Source organism: Nomascus leucogenys, chromosome 1a (genome assembly GCF_006542625.1).
Source record: "Nomascus leucogenys isolate Asia chromosome 1a, Asia_NLE_v1, whole genome shotgun sequence".
NCBI classification, from domain to species: domain Eukaryota; kingdom Metazoa; phylum Chordata; class Mammalia; order Primates; family Hylobatidae; genus Nomascus; species Nomascus leucogenys.
The window spans coordinates 18,066,168-18,085,847 of NC_044381.1; the positions used below are offsets into that span (position 1 = coordinate 18,066,168).

The 19,680-nt window shown below is 36.7% G+C and overlaps 1 protein-coding gene across 4 annotated transcripts in view; it reads left to right on the plus strand.

The window, feature by feature from the left end:
* CNTLN (centlein) overlaps nt 1-19,680 on the plus strand; it is a 369,700-nt gene that overhangs the window by 227,367 nt on the left and 122,653 nt on the right. The gene's annotated exons all lie outside the window — the stretch shown is intronic.

Sequence of the window (19,680 nt, forward strand, 5' to 3'; positions counted from 1 at the left end):
TTCAAATAACCTGGAAGTCTTGGGCTGAATCAATCCTATTGCCTTAGCATCTTTGTACCCATCTTCTCAAGAAGGTTGAGTACAAACAAGTCCAGACTGCAAAGACAAAAATAAATATCTAACCTTTGTATTCCCAGACACCAGAAAACATCCACAAGGATCAATACTATCCAAGTGATAGATTACGCTTTGTGTCCCCACCCCAGACTCATCTTGAATTATAATCCCCATAATCTCCACATGTCAAAAGAGAGACCAGGTGGAGGTAATTGAATCATGGGGGTGGTTTCCCCCATGCTGCTCTCATGACAGTGAGTGAGTTCTCATGAAATCTGATGGTTTTGTAGGGGGCTTTTTCCCCATTCGCTTGGCACTTCTCCTTCCTGCTGCCTTGTGAAGAAGGTGCCTTGCTTCCCCTTCACATTCCACCATGATTATTAGTTTCCAGAGGCCTCCCCAGCCATGCTGAGCTGTGAGTCAATTAAATCTCTTTCCTTTATTACTCAGTCTTGAGCAGTTCCTTATAGAAGTATGGAAACAGGATAATACACCAAGAAAACATGACTTCATCAAACAAACTAAATAAGGCACCTGGGATCAATACTGTAGAAACAGATATGTAGCCTTTCAGACAGAGAATTCCAAATAACTGTTTTGAGGAAACTCAAAGAAATTAAAGATAACATGGAGAAGGATTTCAGAACTCTATCAGAGAAATTTAACAAAGTGATTGAAAAAATAAAGAATCAAGCAGAAATTCTGGAATGAAAAATGCACTGGAGTCACCTCAAAGCAGAATTGATCAAGTGGAAGAAGGAATTAGTGAGCTTGAAGACAGGCTATTTGAAAATACATAGTCAGGGCGGGTGTGGTGGTTCATGTCTGTAATCCCAGCACTTTAGGAGGCTGAGGTAGGAGGATCACCTAATGTCAGGAATTTGAGACGAGCCTGGCCAATATGGTGGAACCCTGTCTCTACTAAAAATACAAACATTAGCCAGGCATGGTGGCACATGGTTGTGATCCCAGCTACTTGGGAGGCTGAGGCAGGGGAATCTCTTGACCCCAGGATGCAGAGGTTGCTGTGAATCAAGATCGCGCCACTGCACTCCAGCCTGGTGACAAAGTGAGACTCCATCTCGAGAAAAAAAAAAGAAAATACACAGAGGAGACAAAAGAATAAAAAACAATGCAGCATACCTACAAGATTAATAAAATAGCCTCAAAAGGGAAAATCTAGGAGTTATTGGCCTTAAGAGGAGTTAGTGAAAAAGACAGGAGTACAAAGTTTATTCAAAGGGAAAATAACAGGGAACTTTTCAAACCTAGCAAAAGATAACAATATTCAACTATGAGAAAGTTGCAGAACACCAAGCAGGTTTAACCCAAGAAAGACAACCTGAAGGCATTTAACAAACTCCCAAGGATCAAGGATAAAGAAAGGATCCTAAAAGCAGCAAGAGAAAAGAAACAAATAACATACAATGGAGCTTCAATATGCTGGCAGCAGACTTTTCAGTAGAAACTTCAGAGGCTAGGAGATAGTGGCATGACATACTTAAAGTGCTGAAGGAAAAAACAACAAACTTTTGCCCTGGAATAATATATCCTGCAAAAATATCCTTCAAACATGGAGGAGAAATGCTTTGACAGACAAATAAAAGCTGGAGATTTCATCAACATCATACCTATCCTACAAGAAGTCATAAATGGAGTACTTAAATCAGAAAAAGGATATTAATGAGTAATAAATCATCTGAAGGTACAAAAGTCATTGGCAATATAAGTACACAGAATGACATACAATATTGTAATACCGTAACAATGGTATACAAACTACTCTTAAGTAGAAAGACTTAAAGATGAGCCAATCAAAAAATAACTATAAAAACTTTTCAAGACATAGTATAATAAGATATAAACAACAGAAAGTTAAAAAGAGGCTGGACAAAGTTATGTAATTTTTATCAGTTTTCTTTTTGCTTATTTGTTTATGCAAGCAGTGTTGTTAATCCAGTTAAAATAATGGGTTATAAGATAGTATTTGTGACATTCATTGTAACCTCAAATCAAAAACCATACAGTGGCTACACAAAAAATAAAAAGGAAGAAATAAAATTTTCCTTTTATTTTAGGAGAAAAGGTAAGAGAAAATTACCTTCACTACAAGGAAAACAAGAAGGAATGAAGGAAGGAAAAGAAGACCACAAAATAACCAGGAAACCAATAACAAAATGGCAGGAGTGAGTTCTTACTTTTTGGTAATCACATTGAATGTGAATGGACTAAACTCTGTAATCAAAATACATAGAGTAGCTAAAAGGATGTAAAAATCAGAGCCACTGTCTGTTGTATACAAGAAATGCTTCGTCTATAAAGAGACATATAGACTGAAAATAAACAAATGGAAAAAGATACTCCATGCCAGTACAAACCAAAGAAGAGCAGGAGTAGCTATACTTGTATCAGACCAAACAGATTTCAAGCAAAAACTGTAAGAGACAAAGGTCATTATATAACGATAAAGGTGTCAATTTAGTAAGAGGATATCACAGTTGTAAATATATATTCACCCAACACTGTAGTACCCAGATATATAAAGCAAATATTATTAGAGCTAAAGAGAAATATAGACCTTAATTCAATGATAGCTGGAGGCTTTAGTATCCCACTTTCAGCACTGGACAGATCTTCCAGACAGAAAATCAACAAAGAAACATTAGAATTAATTTGTACTGTATACCAAATGGAGCTAATATTTACAGAACATTTCATCCAATGGCTGCAGAATACACATTCTTCTCCCCAGCACCTGGATCATTCTCGAGGATAGACAGTGTGTTAGGCCACAAAACAAGTCTTAAAACATTCAAAAAAATTGAAATAATATCAAGCATCTTCCCTGACAACAATGGAATAGCACTAGTAATCAATAACATGAAAAATTTTGGAAGCTCTGCAGACATATGGAAATTAAACAGTGTGCTCCTGAATGACCCGTGTGTCAATGAAGAAATTAAGGAAGAAATTTAAAAATTTATTGAAACAAATGATAATGGAAGCACAACATACTGGAACCTATGGGATACAGCAAAAGCAATACTAAGAGGGAAGTTTATAGCTTTAAATGCCTACATCAAAGAAGAAGAAAAAATTCAAATAATGATGCATCTTGAAAAGCTAGAAAAGCTAGAGCTAATCAAACCCAAAATTAGTAAAAGAAAAGAGATAATAAAGATCAGAGATAAATAAAATTAAAATGAATAAAACAATATGAAAAAAATCATTAAAACAAAAAGTTGGTTTATCAAAAAGCTAACCAAAATTTACAAACCTTTAACCAGACTAAGAAAAAGAGAACACAAATAAATATCAGATGTGGAAAAGCAGACATTACAACAGATACTGCAGAAATTTAAAGTATTGTTAGTGGCTGCTATTACCAACTATATGCCAAATACATATCAGCTATATGCCAATAAATTGGAAAATCTAGAAGAAATGGATAAATTCTTAAACACATACAACCTACTAAGATTATTGAACCATGAAGAAATCCCAAACCTGAACGGAACGATAATAAGTAAAGAGATTGATGCCATAATACAGAGTCTCTCAGCAAAGAAACAACCAGGACCCGGTGACTTCACTGCTGAACTCTACCAGACATTTAAAGAAGAACTAATTCCAATCCTACTCAAACTATTCCAAAAGGTAGAAGAGGAGGGAATACTTTCAAACTCATTCTACAAGGCCAGTATTACCTTGATACCAAAACCAGACAAAGACACATCAAAAAAAGGAAACTATAGTTCAATATCCCTGATGAACATTGATGCAAAAAAACCTCTGCAAGATACTAGCAAGCTGAATTCAACAACACATTAAAAAATCAGTTATCATGACCAATTGGGATTTATCCAAGGGTTGCAAGGATAGTTCAACATTTGGACATTAATCAGTGTGACACATATTATCAACAGAATGAAGGACAGAAACCATAGGATCATTTTACTTAGTCCTGAAAAAGCATTCAGTAAAATTCAACATTCTTTCATGAGAAAATCTCTCAAAAAACTGGTTTTATTGGAACAAACATACATCAGGATAATAAAAGGCATATAGGACAGAGCTATCACTGGCATCATAATGAATCAGGAAAAATTGAAAGCTTTTCCTTTAAGATATGGAACATGACCATGATGCCTACTTTCACCACTGTTATTCAACATAGTACTGGATGTCCTAGTTAGGGCAGTCACACAAGAGAAAGAAAGAAAGGGCATCCAAATTAGGAAGAAGTTAAATTATCTTTTATTTGCCAATGATATGATTTTGTATTTGGAAAAACTTAAGATTCCATAAAAAAACTATTAGACAGGATGAACAAATTCAGTAAAGTTGGATGATACAAAATCAACATACAAAAATCAGTATCATTTCTATATGCCAACAGCAAACAATCTGAAAAAGAAGTCAAGAAAGCTAATTCCATTTACAGCAGCTACACCTAAAATTCAGTACCTAGGATTTAACCAGAGAAGTGAAGAATCTTCCTACAATAAAAACTTTAGAATATTGATGAAAGAAATTGAAGGGGACACACAAAAAATGGAAAGACATCCCCTCTTAATGGATTGTAAAAACCAATATTGTTAAAATGACCATATTACCTAAAGCAATCTACAGATTTAATGCAAGCACTATAAAAATACCAATGACATTCTTCACAGAAATAGAAAAAACAATCCTAAAATTTATATAGAATAAAAGAGACCCAGAATAGCCAAAGCTATTGTAAGCAAAAAGAACAAAACTAGAGGAATCACATTTCTTAAATTAAATTGTACTATAAAGCTACAGTAACTAAAACAGCATGAAAATTGACACATAGACCAATGGAACCTAACAGACAACCCAGAAATATATTCATACCTCTATATAAACTAATTGTTGACAGAGTTGCCAAGAACATACATTGGGAAAAGGACAGTCTCTTCAATAAATACTGCTGGGAAAACTAGATATTCATGTGCATAAGAACATCATTCTCAGTAAACTATCGCAAGGACAAAAAGCCAAACACCGCATGTTCTCACTCATAGGTGGGAATTGAACAATGAGAACTCATGGACACAGGAAGGGGAACATCACACTCCGGGGACTGTTGTGGGGTGGGGGGATGGGGGAGGGACAGCATTAGGAGATATACCTAATGCTAAATGAGGAGTTAATGGGTGCAGGAAATCAACATGGCACATGGATACATATGTAACAAACCTGCACATTGTGCACATGTACCCTAAAACCTAAAGTATAATAAAAAAAAAAAAAAAGAATGAAACTAGTCCCCTGTCACTTGCCATATACAAAAATCAAACACAATGGATTAAACACTTAAATCTCAGACCTCAAACTATGAAACTACTAAAAGAAAACATTGAGGAAAGTCTCCAAGATGTTGGACTGAGCAAGGATCTTTTGAGTAATATCCTACAAGCACAGGCAACCAAAGAGAAATGGACACATGGGATTACATCAAGCTAAAAAGCTTCTGGACAGCAAGGGAACAATCAACAAATCAAAGAGACAACCCACAGAGTGGGAGACAATATTTGCAAACTACCCATCTAACAAGGGATTAATAACCAGAATATATAAGCAGCTAAACACTACTCTGTAGGAAAAAATTTAATAATCCAATTAAAAAATGGGCCAAAGCTATGAGTAGACATTTCTCAAAAGAAGACATACCATTTGCAAATAGATATATGAAAATGCTCAACGTTATTGATCGTTAGAGAATACAAATCAAAACTAAAATGAAATATCTCATCCCAGCCTGAATGGCTCTTATCCACAAGACAGGCAATAACAAATGCTGGGGAAGATGTGGGTAAAAAGGGAACTCTCATACATTGTTGGTAGGAATGTAAATTAGTACAACTACTATGAAGAACAGTTTGGAATTGACTCAATTAGAAATAGGCTGGGTGCAGTGGCTTATACCTATAATCCCACACTTTGGGAGGCTGAGGTGGGTGGATTACTTGAGGTCAGGAGTTTGAGACCAGCCTGGCCAACATGGTGAAACTCCATCTCTCCTAAAAATACAAAATGAGAAGGGTGAGGTGGCACACACACCTGTAATCCCAGTTACTTGGGAGGCTGAGACAATAGAATCGCTTGAACCAGGAGTTGGAGGTTGCAGTGAGCTGAGATTGCGCCACTGCACTCCAGCCTGGGTGACAGAAGTGAGACTCCATCTCAGGAAAAAAAAAAAATGGAAGTAGAGCTGTGATATGATCTAGCTATCACACTGCTAGGTATATACCCAAAGGAAAGGAAATCAGTATATTGAAGAGATATCTGCATTCCCATGTTTATTGCAGCATTATTCATAATAGCCAAAATTTGGAAGCAACCCAAATGTTCATCAACAGACGAATGGATAAAACGAATGTGGTACATACACACAATGGTGTACTATTCAGCCATAAAAGAATTGAAATCTTGTCATTTGCAACAACATGGATGAAATTGAAGGTCATTGTGTTAAGTGAAATAAGCCAGGTACAGAAAGACAGACTTCACATGTTCTTACTTATTGGTGGGAGCTAAAAATTAAAACAATTGAACTCATGGAGCTAGAGAGTAGAAGGATGGTCACCAGAGCCTGGAAAGGGTAGTTGGAGGAAGTGGGAATAATTAATGGATTACAAAAAAAAAGTTGGAAAGAACAAGTAAGACCTGGTGTTTGCTAGCATGACAGGGTGACTGTATTAAAAAATAATTTAATTGTTGGATGGTTTGTAATGTAAAAGTTAAGTGCTTGAGGTGATGGATGCCCCATTTACCTTGATATGATTATTATGCATTGCCTGTGTGTATCACATGTCATCTACCCTATAGATACATCTACTGTGTACCCACACACAAAAATTCTAGAGATTATTTTATAAGGATAAATGATACTCATTTTTATTATTCATTGATAAAGTTTTCTTAGTTTTGTTTGTTTACAGTTTTGTAGGTACTATAGCATTATGCTCAATATCAATAATTTGTTAACATTTTGGTTAGGCATTACATTTTTTGGGAAATTATTTAGCTCTCATCTTTTTTCCTGGAATCAAAATCTTAGAGTTAGAAGGAAACTTGGAGATCTTCAGATCTGCAACCTCCCTGACAGCTAGCCTAAATATGACCAGTAACGGGGAATGTCTCACTGCTCAAATTGCAAGAGGATTATCTCTTTATTAAAGCCAAGATAACTATATTTCATATATAACTTCAGTACCTCATTAGAAAAATTAAAGGTTGATATGACAGTATTTTTTGTTGTTTAACCTGCTACATTCTAACCACTGTACTTTTAGGTTTTGACAATTTATACTTAATAATTAGTTTTCATATACCCTTCACTTGGCTTTTGTCCCAGTTACTCTTGTTGCTCCAATTGCTCGCACTCAGGTTACTGGTGACTTGTTAAGGCCAATATTTGAACGCCTCAATTTAACACCTTTAATTTTCATCATCTTTCAAGCTTATCTCTTTATCAGCTTCTGAATCACATTGTCTCATTTTATGTCCTGCTCCTTGCTGTTATCTTCCTGTCTCTTTCAGTGGAACATTTTTTCATTTACTTCTTAATAATTATGGTTTGCTAAGACTTTATCCTTGGTTTACTTTTCAAAAGTAATGACTTCATGGTTTTTTGAAAAATTATACATACATTCGAGCAGTAAGAAAGAATAAAAAGAAGAAAGCAAAGAAAAAACTAGTTCACAACATATTAGAGATAAAAATTTTTAATATTATCATATAACCATCTCTTTTTTTTTCGTTTTCTTTTATAAATTTTTTTTTTTTTTTTTTTTTTGAGACGGAGTCTCACTCTGTCCCCGAGGCTGGAGTGCAGTGGTGTGATCTCAGCTCACTGCAAGCTCTGCCTCCCGGGTTCACGCCATTCTCCTGCCTCAGCCTCCCAAGTAGCTGGGACTGCAGGCGTCCGCCACCTCGCCCGGCCAATTTTTTTGTATTTTTAGTAGATACGGGGTTTCACCATGTTAGCCAGGATGGTCTTGATCTCCTGACCTCGTAATCCGCCCACCTCGGCCTCCCAAGTGCTGGGATTACAGGCGTGAGCCAATGCACCTGGCCATAACCATCTCTTAATGGCCAGATACGGAGAAGGCTAGATGGGTAGACTAATTATATAAAAAGAGTGTCATATTTTTGAAAAAGGGATTTACATTTATTTTATTTATTTGGAGCCAACTAAATGAAGAGAAACAGAAGTAAAGGTAAATGAGCTGTTAAACTTTAAATAAATATTTTCTCTGCTTCAAAAGAATTAATTTCTTTAAGATTAAAAAAAGATTACAAAAAGAAATTAACACCTTGCTATGCAAGATGGAAAACCCAGCATTTTTACAAAACTTTTTTGTAAAAGTTTTTTGTTTCCTCCACATCTTGAGTTTTGTTCATTAAATTTCTTTTTAAAAATTTTACCAGTCTATAACTTTATATATTACAAGAATAATTTCCTCACCTTTAAAGTCTTGTCTCTCTATATAACGAATTCGGTACTCATCACATTTTTAAAAGCCATGGCTTTTCTATTTATGAATTCTTTATTTTCATGTGTTTCTTGGTTAGCCAGATAAAATTCAAAGTATTACCAGGCGCGGTGGCTCACGTCTGTAATCCTAGCACTTTGCAGGCCGCGGCAGGTGGATCCCCTGAGGTCAGGAGTTCGAGACCAGCCTGGCCAATATGGCAAAACTCTCTACTAAAAATACAAAAATTAGCTGGGCGTAGTGGTGCGTGCCTGTAATCCCAGCTACCTGGCAGGCTGAGACAGGATAATTCCTTGAACCCAGGGGGCAGAGGTTGCAGTGAGCCAAGATTGTGTCATTGCACTGCAACCTGGGCGCCACTTCACTCCAGCCTGGGTGAAAGAGCAAGACTCTGTGTCAAAAAAAAAAAAAAAAAAAAAAAAAAAAAAGCGTTTTTTTCAAGAAGGAATGAAAGTAGCCATATTTGTAAGAACCTAGATGTTTGAGAATATGATTCAACAGGGATTAAATGGGCTGGGTATAATTTTATTGGGTTATACCTTTTTTTCCTCAGAACTTTCTAGATGTTACTCATTTATAGAATCGGTGGTTGCTGTGAGGATGTGTTACAGAGAGGTGTCTGAATTCCCCAACCTCCCGTGTATCACCCCCTGCTGTGGATGTGACTTGCCTTCGCTAAGTGGATGCCTGAAAATTTACTTTTTTCAGCTTGATATTCAAAAACTTAAATAGAATATGTCAATATAATTTGTTCTAGATCACATTTTCCTGAAATACCTATGCATTTATTATTTGTCAATTAAAATATTACTTTGTTCCAAGGATTTCTCTTTTGCATATATTTTTTCATACTTTTCTATTCCATTTTTTATACTCTAAATCAAGGAAGTTGTCTTTATGTTAGATTATTTTTTGTCTGGCCTTCATATCTATTTTCTTAACAATTCTTTAATCTTTTGTCCTTTTCTTCTGTATTCAGTTTATCTCAAGACTTTCCTTCATCAGTAATTCAGTTTTTAGCCGTTTTATCTTTCTTTTGTTCTTTTTTTGAGACGGAGTCTTGCTCTGTCACCAGGCTGGAATGCAGTGGCACAATCTTGGCTCATTGCAACCTCCGACTCCCTGGTTCAAGCAATTCTCCTGCCTCAGTCTCCCACGTAGCTAGGATTACAGGCATACACCACCATGCCAAGCTAATTTTTGTATTTTTTTAGTAGAGATGGGGTTTTACCATGTTGGCCAGGATGGTCTCGGTCTCCTGATCTTGTGATCCATCTGCCTTGACCTCCCAAAGTGCTGGGATTACAGGTGGGAGCCACTGCGCCTGGCCTTCTTTTGTTCTTTCTTACATTTCTATTTAATCTGTAATAATGTTCTTTGTTATTGTTGTTGTTTTCAATTTATTGTCTCAATTCTTCAAATTCTTATTTTATTTTATTTTTGGATGTTTTATTATTTCTTTTCTGAGCTTGTATTTTATTAAATTCAGGTTTTTGGTAAGTTCTTTTCTTCCTTTGTGGCTTTTCTTTTTCAATTTGGATTCAAAATCTCTATTTTGTTAAATGTACACTTTGCTCCACCAACTACAGAGTGTTTTCTATTGTAGAAGAGGTGACCCAGGGTTTCAAATTGTTGTCTGGCTTCAGCAGAGAGTGTTGGATCTAACCAGGCCTGGTAGTTTTCAGTGTTTTTTTGCTGAGAACCATTTCTGCTGCTCTTCATTCCTTTCTGTAGATCCATATTTCCATCTGTTGTTATCTTCTTTCTGCCTGAAGGACTTCCTTTAATATTTCTTAAGAGTGCACATCTGCTGGTAGTGAAATTCTTTCAGCTGTCATACACCTGAAAAATATCCCTATTTTTCTTCATTTTGAAAGGTATTTTCTATAAGTATAGAATGCTACATTGACAGATTTTTTTTCTTTAGCAGTTAATTACTCCACTATCTTCTGGTGTGAATTGTTTCTGATAAGAATTCTGCTGTCATTCTTACTTTGTTCATGTTAGTATAATGTGCCCCCCTTTTTTCCCCTCGGCTAGTCAGAGCATAAACTACCACTGCACCTGTATGAGCTTTGCAGTTTGTTTCCTCTAAGTTTTCTCTAATCCTTTTGGATTTTTTTTTTTCTCTTAAACTTGGGTAGTTTCCTTAAATGCATGTGCTGATTAGTACTTGGCTGAAGACTTAAGGTTCTCAGGTCTGTACATCTTCAGAGCTCTCCCTGTATCTGAGTAGATCTCTCCTCTATGACACTTTGCCCTGCAAACTCTAGCTCCCTTGACCTCCCTGGAACCCAGGGTATGTCTCCTTAATTTAGGAAGATTACTGGACTCCATTTAGGTTTCCTGTTTCTGTGCTGTAGCTTGAAAGCTCTCTGTAAGCAGTAAGCTGGGGTAATCATAGAACTCACCTTATTTGTTGCCCTCTCTCAGGGATGACATTGTCTGATGCCCAATATCTAAAAACCATTTTTCACACATTTTGTCTAGTTTTTAGTTGCTCCATATAGAAGGGAAAATCTGGTCCCTCTAACTTACTTTTCTTTTTATTGAACATGTTTTCTCTGGATTAAATCCCAAAACTTTTTCCATGTTCCAAATGTATATTTCCTATTTTCTGACACCTGTTTCCTTCTGGCTGCTTTTACAAGTATCTTAAAAGTTTTTTTTTTTTTTTTGAGATGGGAGTCTTGCTCTGTCACCCAGGCTGGAGTGCAGTGGCGTGATCTCGGCTCACTGCAAGCTCCGCCTCCCGGGTTCACGCCGTTCTCCTGCCTCAGCCTCTCCGAGTAGCTGGGACTACAGGCGCCCGCCACCACGCCCAGCTAATTTTTTTTGTATTTTTAGTAGAGAGGGGTTTCACCGTGGTGTCGATCTCCTGACTTCGTGATTCGCCCGCCTCGGCCTCCCAAAGTGCTGGGATTACAAGCGTGAGCCACCGCGCCCGGCCAACAAGTATCTTAAAAGTTAAGCATGTCATCCAAAAAAACTCATTGCCTTTTCCCTCAAATGAGTTCAATCTCCTCTAGGCTTCCCAAATGAATACCTTAAGCCCCTACCATGTTAAATTTCTCTTTACTGAAAATTGCAATTTATAGTATAATGGGTCTTGAATACAATCCCACAATACCTCTGTCAAGAGCTTAGCTGAACTGGAGAGAGCCGAAATGCCAGGTGTATGAATAGCTGCTCTAAGAGAACAAATCAAAATGAAAGTTACAGCCACCTTTAATTAATTACTGAGATAGTTTAAGCAAGAGGCTAAAGGGGAGAAAGTGCCAGCTCCCCATATTTTATTTTCCCCCATTGGTCAAGTGGATCAACATAGAAATGAGGGTTGTCTCATTGCCAGTGAATCCTCAAACAAAAGTTTCTTGCCATTTGATAGACCTGAGGCATGGTGGGAGGGTGTGGGAGGATGGTTGGGAGAGGAAAAGTATAAAGTCAGAATGAGGACAAATATCTTCATGTTTACTGCCTCCTCCCAGTCTCCTAAGGAAGTTTCTGCAGAGACACCTAAGCAAGCCTCAGCCAAAGGCCCCCAATAAAAATGCCTCCATATCAAGACACCTATGGTAGAGATACAGATACATGTGTAACAGTGTGATTGGCCAGGGAAACTAGTGTCCTTGACCAGGGGAACCTGTGTCCTTGAGTGTAACTCCCTTCAGAGACTGCAGTCCATTGACGTACAACAAATCTGGTTGGGGAGGGCAGCTTTCCCCCATGAGGTGCACCAGGTAAAACCTTTGTAATTACCTATGGCCAAGCCTGACAAATCACATGTAAGGTTTGGCCAGGAGCTAGATTCCTCAGTCTTTACTGAGTCACAAGTGCATGAATATGTTCACAAAACCATTTCTTACCATGTTCGTCATTGAAAGTTGAGGGCTTGTGTATCAGACAATGCAAGAAACAAGCAAATGGGGAAACTCATTCATAAACAGTAACAAGCATTTATTTATTGAATATAGGTCTGCGTGTTGGCTGAAACAGCTCTTACTGCTGCAGCTTTTCTGGTCCAGCTCTGTTTCAGGCTGCAAGTGAAGTCCACTTCTGCTCCATGTGTCTGATTCTTGAACACAATGCAACAAGTGTAAACATGAAGAGCTTCTTTTGCCTATGTTTGGAACTGGCACACTGTAACCTCCACCCAAGATTTCTTTGGCTAAAGCAAGTCTTCTTATTAAATACAGCCAACAACAATTCATACTGTCAGTGTTAGTTTCTGTGGAGGATTGGGGGAGTATTTTTAGGCCTTTACCCAGAGTCTACTAGGCCTTGCATTATTCCTTTCAGAAATTATTAGCAACAGGCATGACAGCCAAATCCTGAGCCATGTTTTAATGTCAACATCTGAGATTTGGCCTTTATGCTGCCAATGATTTAGTGTCCACTCCTTTGATATGGTGACAAACAATTTCATTTTCCAACTCTAAAAGTACTGGAACTTAAACACTTCCCATATTTTAATGGCCAGTGCCTTTCTGAGCTCGGATCTTTCTTAGAGTAGCTAGTCAAGTGCAGCCAGCAATAACCAAACTCATACTATCAGCATTCTGCACTGACACCTCCTCACTCAGTATAAAATTTATTAAGTTATTAGGTACATTTTTTTGCCTTCCAGGTTATGCCAGGTGGCAGTTTTCCAAATGTTTTGTAACTACATAACATGGGTCACCATTTTCTCAGCATCCTGTAACATATATTTTGCCACCCACCACCCAGTCCCAAAATCAGTGCCACATAATTTAGTCTTTTATCATAGCAGCACTCCACTTAAAATTACCAATTTCTGTATCCCATCAGCTTTTGCTGCAGAATAAACAACCACAAAGTCTCACTAGCATGCAGTAATAAACATTTATTTCTTGCTCATGAGTCTATCAGCTGGGATAACTGTGCTGCAGGCTGCAGGTCTGTTGGTTGGCTGGAGTGCTTCGCCTTGAGGCAATATTGGATTTAGGTCTGCTCCATATTGCTTAATCCCAGTACCAGGCTGAAGGGGCAGTGACTACCTGAACATGTTCTTTTCAAGGTGGATGTTGGAAATTTCCAAGGACTGATCAGAAGCATACAATTTCTTGAGTTCTAGGCTCATAACAAGTATGCTGTCATTTATACCCATGTTTCCCTGGTCCAAGCAAATCACATGGCCAAACTCAACATTAATGGAGCAGGGATCTGTACTGCATCCATGAAGGTATCCATGAAAGGAGTAAGCATTTGCTGAGTGATAATCTACCATAGTATGATATAAAATCATAAGCCAGTGAGCAAAAGTATGCTGGAGCTGTTAGTATATGTTGCGAGCGTATGGCTTTCTAGATAGTCTGACCCAATCCAGAAATAAAGCATCTAGAATGGAGTAAATGGATTGCAAATTTCAGATTGTCCTTATTAAATATTAGTTTAAAAAAGCACAGACTCTCATAATGGCTGGGCAGCATACAATTTAAGTTCCAGATTTCTGGCAAGTAACTGAAGTTTACTTACTATTAAGAATAGATTGTGTTGGATACATACCAAAAAGAACATGACCAAAAAAATCAAGCCTTTGGAAATGGTCATCCTATGTTAACTTAGAGCCAAATCAAGGGAACATCTTGGGGACAAAAGGGAAAACCTTTTAGGCATGTTCAGGTTTTCTCCAATAAAGCCAAAAACTTTTCAACAACAATAAAAATGTTAAAATATTTACTTCTTGGAATGATTAATATTAACTAATTCTTTGTGACCATAATTTAATGCACAGTCATTAATCTATTGAGCATATACCTAGTACCTAAACATTTAAAACAAAAATTGTTCTAAAACCCATGCAGTATATTTTATAAATAAAGGAAGGTCAGACTGCAGTTTCGTTTTATACTACTTATAATTGCTATCCAATCTAGCATAAGGGCACTCCTTCCAGCCCTACTCTTGGTGTGTTAATATTTCTGATCTTATTATCTTATTTAGTGACTTCCTGCCAATAACAAAATAAAACCCAAATTCGTTTATCCCACTGAAAATTAGCCCCTGCCTACCTCATTAGCCTTATCTTTCATATGTTTAGCATTATTTTTTCCTCCCTGGAGCTGAAAAATCAGCAAAATAAAACCCCAAAAGTGCTTTACTGTTTAATACCTCTGGACCAGTGTACACAGTACTGTATTCCTTTCTTGTTGGTTCCATGTAGAAAAGACCTCCTCATCTTTAACAATAGAACTGGGGTGTGACCTCCTATCTAAAGTCTTTTTCTGTTCTCTTTTTTTGTACCCTCAACATATATATATATATATATATATATATAAAATATTATATAAAACATATGCATTGTGTGTGTATGTATATACACACACAAATATATCTATATAAATGATTTACACACAGTTTTTGGTTGCTTCTGTTATGCTTAAAGTCATGCTTCTTTGTAGTTGTTACCAACATGGCACTGTGGCTCACACCGTAATCCCAAGATTTTGAGAGGCTGAGGCAGGTGAATCGTTTGAATCCAGGAATTCGAGACCAGCCTGGGCAACCCTGTCTCTACCAAAAAAAAAAAAAAAAAGTTGGGTGTGGTGGCACACACGTGTACTCCCAGCTACTTGGGGCGCTGAGGCTGGAGGATCACTTGAGCCCTGGAGGCGGAGGTTACAGTGAACTGAGATCGCGCCACTGCACTCCAGCCTGGGTGATACAGCAGGACCCTGTTTTTAAAAAAGAAATGGGAATTTTAAAATTAAAAAAATTATTTTTAAAACAAGCCAAAGGAATATTAGGAATATAGAGAAATATTAAAGTAAATTGAAACAAAAGTTAATTGCAAGAAGTAATTCGTAACATGAAATTTTGCTTTTTTTTTTTTTTTTTGAGATGGAGCCTTGTTCTGTCACCCAGGCTGGAGTGCAGTGGCGCCATCTTGGCCCACTGCAAGCTCTGCCTCCTGGGTTCACGCCATTCTCCTGCCTCAGCCTCCTGAGTAGCTGGGACTACAGGCGCCTGCCACCATGGCTGGCCAATTTTTTTGTATTTTTAGTAGAGATGGGGTTTTGCCGTGTTAGCCAGGATGGTCTCGATCTCCTGACCTCGTGATCCGCCTGTCTCGGCCTCCTAAAGTACTGGGATTACAGGCGTGAGCCACCTTGCCCGGCCCGTAACATGAAATTTATGTGAAATCAGAAACACAATTACAATGTTATACTTCACAAAGCTAATTCATTTAAATATAAAGATCGAAATTAAAATATAATGAAGCACTTGGAAGTAGAAAATAAACAGTCTAAAATATTTTAAAAGTATGGGCTTAAGGAATAGCATAAAATAAAAAGAGGGTGTTACACATGGCTTTCAAGCTAGCTAGAGGAATTAAAGATAGCATGTTCAAATTCCCCTGATTCATCCAGCAAGTTAATAGGATCGAGTCCATCAAGTCCCCAGCTTAAAGACATTTTATTTTTAAGGCAAGGAAGCCTATTTATTGGGTGTAATTTACAATAAATAAAATGAAAAAAAAAAAAAAACTACTTATCCTTCCGTTTTCTTACCTCTTGTCCTAGAAAGGTAACTTCCTTTTTAGAATATTTGTGGCTGGTAACAAAAATGGGCTACTTGTCTTTGGACTTTCACTGACTGAATAGATTCTTCCCAGGCCTCCTGCCCAGGTAAACTCAAAGGGGATGGTCTAGGTCTCCAGAAAGAGGTGCCAAGTATAACAGTCATATCAAATGATTGAAATTCTCTCCTACTCATCAGAAACAGGATTTATTTCTTGCCATTTCATTCATCAGAAATGGGACTTCAGTTTTCATTGTCTTATGGTTACTTCTCAGAGGAGATGGGTTCTAATTATAGTTGGCTGATCTGACTTTATTTTGCCTAAGACAACAATTTTTAATTAACACAAAAACCCAAAACTTTTTCATGGCAGGTCTTGCTGATTATTGCCTATTTATCCCCAATTCACTTATCTGAAACAGTGTTCAGAGTTGTTTTTACTCATAATACTTCTGACACCAATTATATAGGTTTTTTTCTTCCACCGGACAACTGACTCATTGCTTCTCCAAACTCCAATTGGGCAATTCAGTTCAAGTCTAGCTACTTAGAATTAGTGCTGACCCTACAGATTAAGGACTGTGTTCCACAGGACTGCCCCCATTTCAGATCCCAGTCACAAGTCCCAGGTTTCCACCTGTATTTCTGACCAACTGAGTTTAAATTGGGGGTTCCCAGGAGCCCTTCCTCAGATTTGTTAATTTGCTAGAATGGCTCAAAAAAGTTTTCCATTTACTATTGCTTGTTTATTATAAAGGATACAACTCAGGAACAGCCAAATAGATGAGTTGCATAGTTCATGGTATGGAGGAAGAAACAGGAAGCTTTCATGTCCTTTCTGAGCATGCCACCTTCAGCACCTCAATGTGTTTACCAACTTGGAATTTCTCCAAACTCCACAGTTTTTTATGGAGCTTCCACAAATAGCCATCATTGATTCAATCATTGGCCATTGGTGATTGAATTCAGTCTCCATTTCCTCTCCCCTCTGCAGAGGCCTGGTGGTGGGGTTGGATGTTAAAACCATCTAATTACATGGTTGCCTCCTCTTGCAGCCAGTCCTCGTCTTGAACGTATCTAGGGGCTCACCAGGAATCATCTTATTAAGCATAAACTCTGGTATGGTTGAAAGGAGCTTGTTATGCTTTGCTTGTAATAAAAAGGATGATCCTATTACTCAAGAAATTCCAAAGGTTTTAGAAACTATGTTTCAGGAATTGGGGACAAAATCCAAATACGGTGGGCCCTCTGTATCCACGGGTTCCACATCCCTGGATTCAACCAACTGCAGATCAAAAATATTTGAAAAAAAAACTGTATCTGTATTGAATATGTATAGATTTTTTATCTTGTTATTCCCTAAACAATATAACAATATTTACATAGCATTTACATTGTATTAGTTATCATAAGTAATATAGAGATTATTTAAAGTATACAGGAGGATGTGCATAGGTTATTTGCAAATGCTACATCAGGGACTTGAGCATGGTTGGATTTAGGTATCCCACGAAGGTCCCTGGAACAGGAACGACTGTATATGTTTCTTATTGTATCACAAGTACCTTCTGAAGTAAAATCTACCCACTATGATTCTCATTTTCTTTTCCTAAAAGTGAAATAAAAATAGCAATATTCTTTAGGAAATTGCCCATACAATAAGTTGATAACTATTTTCCTTTCTTAATCCCTCAAATTGATATAATCACAAACAGACCTTTAAGAAACTTTGTGTATGAGGCTTCATATTAAGATCAGGAAAAAACAATGATAATAGATTTTTCAAATCATTTGTTAAATTAATTAAAAGAAAGAATCTAAAAGGAGAGTACAAAGTAAAAGATTGCAGAAAACTTTATATTAATTATTTAAGCCAAGAGGATTAAAAGAAAAAATATAGAAAATAGAATATAATAAGCTCTTAAATAACTATGAATAAGCAAAATTAAAGTTAATGAGAAAAAGAAAAAATGGAGAGAAGAAACTCCTGAGAAAGAATATAAATTAGAATGAATGTTTATACTAGTAAAAGTAAAGCATTTAAAACTAAAATATTGAAAATAAATCTCCAGTAAAGTGAAGCATATGCTCACATCTACATAGGAAAGAAATAGGAGTGTATATTTCTAACTAGGTCTTCTTGGTTTATTTCCCAAATCCTGAGATCTTTGAAGAGAAAGAGAATCAAGGGCCAGAAAATTGGATCCTTGTTTCTTTCCATGGCATGAGCTTAGCTTCTTGAGCGTTCTGTATAAACCGGTGAAAGGGAGAAACAAACTTCAGCAGATAAGTACAGGTGAACATGGTTAGCCAATCTACCAGTGGACGTTGCACACATCCAGGAGCAAACAAGCAGCAGACAAATTCATTTTAAATCAGTCTTCACCATTTATTTTATTGGAAGTATTTAGCTATTTTTGGCATCCCATGCTCTTTGAATATAGAACTATTATTTTTAAGATGAAATATTTCACTCAGAAGTATAACAGATATTTAAATGACTAGAAAGGATGAATTGTATTTGCATATTATTTCTGTACTGCTGAAAGATTGTTGTAAATGAATTCAGCACCATGGTATTAGGGGACTAGAAGAAGAAACTTGGGAACTGATAGATTATTATCAAGGTAAAGGTACTTATTCCCCAGGTGGCAAATTCTACATATCCTAGTTTTTATTATCCTTAGGATACTGTTCTATTTATTTCATAAGTACAGAAGTTTTAATTGGGTATGTCATTTTTCAAAGACAAAAGAAATGCCTAATTCACTCTAACAAACTTGTTAGTCACTGTTTATACCAGGAGGATTTCTACTCTACAGAGAATAATATTGTTTTCTTTTTCCTTTGTTGAGAAATCAAAGTTTTACACTGACCTACGGCAGCCAAGCATACTTTAAAGCAAAATAATCTCAGGCTAACACAGATATATATCCTTTTAGTTATATATATTCTTTTTTGTCCCCTTTTTATTCCTTAAGAAATGTTATATTCCAGAGGTAATTCACTAAGAAAATATTAGTAAAATTTGTCATAGTAATTTATCTGATAAGAAAAAAGTTATTTATAGGATTTGATATATATTGATTTTAGTATTAACTGAAGTTTTATGACTTTGTTTTTTCTTTAAGGTTGTTAAGTTACTTGTAGGTTTTGGCTTGGTTGAAAAGATTTTGGTAGTCAAATGTATAGCTAGTGTAGGAATGATTTGTAGCTATAACCTCACCCATATACCTAGCTTTCTATTTGTTATGAAGTCATAGTATTTCTAGAAGAGTGATTTATGTGGTTTACCTTGCCCAGTGCGTGATCTTTCACTTGAAAAAAAGGTTGTGGTAGGGGGTGTTATGATTTCAATCCACCCTAATTCTGTTACTGTTTGCTTTGTTCAGCAATCACTGTGATCCTCCTGGCAGGGAACACGATCCAGAGAACAAAACTAGTAGTGACTGTGTAGATAAAAAGGCAATGAATTCTGCTTTTAAGGCAAAGGGGGAATAGTCTACAAAAGAATGAAAATAGGAATAAAAGTGTAGCATTGTTAACCTGAAGATCT